This window comes from Berghia stephanieae, chromosome 6 (assembly GCF_034508935.2).
Source record: "Berghia stephanieae isolate SIO BIC M18660-M18661 chromosome 6, UCSD_Bste_1.3, whole genome shotgun sequence".
Taxonomy (NCBI): Eukaryota; Metazoa; Mollusca; class Gastropoda; order Nudibranchia; family Aeolidiidae; genus Berghia; species Berghia stephanieae.
In genome coordinates this window covers 31,688,841-31,693,840 of record NC_088365.1, presented here as the reverse complement: position 1 = coordinate 31,693,840, position 5,000 = coordinate 31,688,841, and the positions used below count along the sequence as shown (strand labels likewise).

General features: G+C 39.9%; 1 protein-coding gene across 34 annotated transcripts in view; it reads left to right on the top strand.

The window, feature by feature from the left end:
• The window catches only part of LOC144974868 (SLIT-ROBO Rho GTPase-activating protein 1-like), a 231,729-nt gene that overhangs the window by 189,239 nt on the left and 37,490 nt on the right, over positions 1-5,000 (top strand). The window lies entirely within an intron of this gene.

Below are 5,000 nucleotides of genomic sequence, written 5' to 3'. Positions count from 1 at the left end.
CTGAGCTGTCGTGGTGGCATTAAAGATTTTATTATCATAATTGTCATGGAAAATTTTCGGTGGCACGAGTTGAGGTCACCGCCATTTATAACGTACACTTGTGTTATTTTATTGGCCTCTTTTGAATTTGTCATTTCCGTTCCTTTTTCATCCACTCAAGCAACCCCCCCCCCCCCCCCCCATAACTACGTCCGTTCGTCTATCTATCCATCCATCCATCAATCCATCCAGTCATCATTCAATCTATCCATCAATCCATCCATCAATCCATCCATCCATCCATCTATCTGTCTATCCATCCATCCATCTATCTATCTATCTATCTATCTATCTATCTATCTATCTATCTATCTATCTATCTATCTATCTATCTATCTATCTATCTATCTATCTATCTATCTATCTATCTATCTATCTATCTATCTTCCTATTTATTGATTTGTCTACATAGATCTATTAATCCATATATTAATCACAAACCACCGTCTTTACTTCCAACCGTCGGCATACCCATATTATTCCCCCTCTCTCTCTCTCTCTCTCTCTCTCTCTCTCTCTCTCTCTCTCTCTCTCTCTCTCTCTCTCTCCCTCTCTCTCTCTCCCTGCCTCTCTCTCTCTCTCCCTCTCTCTCTTCTCTCCTCTTATCTTCTCTACCTTCCTCACTTTCTCTCTCTTACACAATGCACATCTGTATTGTTTGTTTACTTTTTAAAAAACCCTCTAAATGTCCTCTCTAACTAATTTATGAAATCTTCTCTCCTACCCACTGACTTCTTTTCATTCTTACATACCCCTTCCTTCCCGTCACCTCGCATTCTCCCTCTCCTAAATGCCATCCAATTACTAATCGCCCCTTCTATTAGTATCTAGACTTAAAGAGATTTTTGCTAGGGGGGTGAGGATTGATTGGAATTCTGATTGACCCCAATGGCTAGTGAATTCATCTCCTCCTTCCCCCCCCCCCCCCCACCACCCCAGCCCCTTTTTTCCTTTTCCTCCTTCATTCGCTCGCTACTCTTCCGGCACGTCTCATGGGCGGATAGCGGGGTCCGATCTGGCATTTCTCTAGCTTTATTATTACCCCTACTTTTAGTAACGGCTCTCTTGTTAAAGGTCTTACGGTAACCTCGTTAAGGGTTTTGAGGTTACCCTCATTATCACGGGGATACAGGGAGATAATACTTCTATTGGATTACATCGTGCCGTGCATTCGATCCTGCGATGTGACGGTTGTTATCCATTTTGTTTGGTGGTGAGCTTAAGATGCTTTTCTGGCTTATGGAACGAGAGAAGGAGAAGACCAGTATTTGTAAACGGAAATAGATGGAGGAGGGGAGGGGGGGTATAGCTAGATAGGTAAATAGATATATGTATAGATAGATAGATAGTTAAATAGACAGATAAATATATAGATGAATAGATAAATATAGGGAATGTGTGTTATGTGTGCATATACATGTTCAATGGTGCGGTGTATGTGATTAAAACATTCTTTAATGCTACTTTTAAGCAAAATATAACCATTTTCTTTTAGTGATCGTTACTCTTTTAATATTGTAATAATGGGGAGGGTGGGGGAAGGTGGGATGTTTGTATCAAAATTGCTTCGACTTGAACACAATCAGATCATATAACCCAGATGATATACCCCCCCCCCCCCCCCCCCATCCCCCACACACACACGGTATAAGAAAGCGCCGCGATCACGACCATGGCTTATGATATAAGCTCAGGCTTTATGTCAGTGTAATCTTAACGCCCTGGACCCTGGTATGTAGTAGTTGTAATGATCTCTGTTTTCATACATTTCCTATGCATGTATCCATGGGTCAGACACTTTTATTCTCCTCTTTTCAGCCACTGGGTTTTGTTTATGGCGCAGAAATATCACAATGCGCCATCTTGCATCTTATAAGTCATGAATATTTATTGACGTGAGGAAAAGAGCGCGTTGTGGAATGTTCAATTTACATAAGAGTTTTTGTTTTATTATTATTTTTTTCATTATCATTCTTTCTCTCTTTTCCCCTCTGTCTCATTTTATCTATCTATCTATCTATCTATCTATCTATCTATCTATCTATCTATCTATCTATCTATCTATCTATCTATCTATCTATCTATCTATCTATCTATCTATCTATCTATCTATCTATCTATCTATCTATCTATCTATACAGTCCTCTCTGTTATGCATCCATGCATTCATCAATCTAATTTTCAACCTATTTACCAATTCCCTAGTCTGGCCTCCAACTGTTTATTGTTTTCTCCCTTCTTCTAGTTATGACTTTGTTACACTTTGCTATGACTCACCAAACGGTTTGACAGGGTGTCACAAACACGATATGCTGAGGGACAAAGTGGACCATCAAACATACCGTGTGTCGCATGTCACCGTCGTGAATCATTGATCGTTGACAAAGACCATTTATTGTCATTTGTCCATTTAATAGCTGAAGCGACTCTGTGATGCTGAGGGGCAGCGTGGCTCAACGGTATGGTCTTTGCTTCGTGCCCAAAAGGTACCAAGTTCGACTATCCGTCGCGCTGTGTGGCCTTGAGCAAAGTGGCTCAGCCCTCGCTCACTTTTCGGCGCTGCACTGCGGCTTACTCTTGGGTTATTCTAGTCTTCCCTTGGAACAGACCTTAAGACAAATTTCTACGTAAGGATTAATAAAGGGATTTTTTAAAGTATAGTTGTAATTAATTAGAGATTTTATTTTTTATGAACTTGTGGCGTCGATGATCTTGTAGCACGATGTCTTATCTTGTTACAAGGTCAAGCGTTTATGAGCGTTGTTAGAGACGGGATGGATGGCAATGACCGCAAAACTCTGGACCCGCGTTGTAGCTATGGGTAAAGCACTTTTCTCATTTTAACGTTTTGGCTTAAATGCAAGGGCAAAATTAGGCGTCTACCAGGCGACTAATTTACTTTCTGAAACGGAATTTTGATTCTATTTAACCTGCCAAGGGATGAGTGAATCAGTTTTTAGCAAGTTGGATATATGGTGAAACCATGGAAATGTCCCTTTGAACACCCAGATCAATTTATAATAATATATGCATTTGTTTATTAAGCGTGTGAGTTGTCAAGACGGACGAAAGAACGTAAACTATACCATTGACCATTCCAAGAACAACATTCCCGATGCCACCAGTACCGCTCAGACCAGGAATGGCATCACCTCTATTGGTAATGCGGGGTCGAGGACATCAGACCTGACAACCTGAATACTATGGGGATATTAATAAATATTAATAATTAAGACAGGCTGTCACGTTAAACACTGTGGTCTTTGTCCACTGTCCACTTATAATAGCCCCGCACATATTGAGATCCCATCGCAAATACACACACTGCCGTACTAAAAAAAAAAGTGCACACAAAATAGAAATACACATATCTCGATACTGCCGTACTAAAAACAACCAACAACAAAAAAAAACCCTCTAAAACAATAACAGCAACAAAACACGTGTATTTAAATTTAGGCCAGAAAACTCATCCTTTAAATATCGATCGGTTAAAATTACCCTCATCTTGTCAAAAACTTTCAAACCTGGGAAGTCCTATGTTTGAGAAATTTGGTCAAGATGATCGGTATTTGAAGGTCTCAAGTTTGTTTTTTTGTTTGTTTTTTTTTTTCCAAAATTTTTAAATATTCCTTCTTGTACGGAGGCTAGACATACTTTATGGGAAGTCCGAACTCCATGATATTATAGCATACCATCATGTCGTAACAATAGGTATTTTATAGTCTATGTTGGATTGGAATGGCGCTTTGACTGTGTCGTCTGACCCCAATCACTTGTTCGAAACTGTAGCAATATTTTGAAGTACCTGCCTCAAGTTCTGGACAATTTGAAGGTCATTGATTAATCGATATTTAAAGTAAACGTTTTCTTTACTCCCCCCCCCCCCCCCAACACACACACACACACACACACACACACACGCATACATACAATGCGTTTTCTTAAAGAGTACGACAGAACTGTGGATAAGCGCTATTAAAAAAGTAGTCCTTCAGAGCCATTGGGTTCATGGAGCCAGAGTTTATCCCGGTTTCTAGAGCGTGAAACTGACAATAGCAATTGCTTGCAATCCTTTGGATGGGACGCTAGTCTATCGCAAAGTACTTTCCGCCAAATCTAACTCGCAGAAAAAAATTTCGACTGCATCCGGGATCGATGCCCTATATAAATGCGATATTTTTACAGCTGATAAATTCAAGTGTTGTTGGGTTTCTCCACCTCGTATCGGGATTTTATGTTGCCAGAGGGGGCTGGCTAGTAGAGGAAACGGACGGAATTCTTATTTGGTTGAGCCGGATGGATGGATGGATGGATGGATGGATCGATGATCGGTCCTGTGGAAACTGATCCCTGTCCTCAGGGCATGTCACATATGCCGGGCAAAAAACACTTTTTTCTTCTTCTTTCATTTTGACCACAAAACTTATACTTCAAACATTGGTCGGTAAAAATCTTAACTAGAGACTTCAAGGAAATCGTTGAAGAAGTCTCATAGTTAATATCTTCATCTTAATCTTTCGATTTACAAAGTAAAAGTTGTTTTTCATTTCTTTTGACCTAAATGTTAAAAAAAGGTGTTTAGCCATTTTACGTGATACATATTGGATTTCTAGGTTATTCTATTGGGTTAGTGGTACATAGATGTAGCAGTGAAATGAGATTTTTTCGGTTGATAAGATGCGCGTTTTGTTGTGTCGTCGATTTGAACTCCCTGACCATTTTCTATTATCGCATACTAAATAAAGCTCTTGGATTTCTTCAGATATTCTCTTTAACCTTTACAAATCGAAGGTCGCGTCCTTGCAATATGGTGGAAACAGAATCGAACTTAGTCTGTAATTATAATAATTATAATCAGGATTCGCAGGCAGCGGTTTCTAATGGTTTCTATCTATCCCCTCCCACTTCCCAGGGCCACTCAGCAGTCAGCTGACTCGAAGTCCCAGATTGTAAGTGGT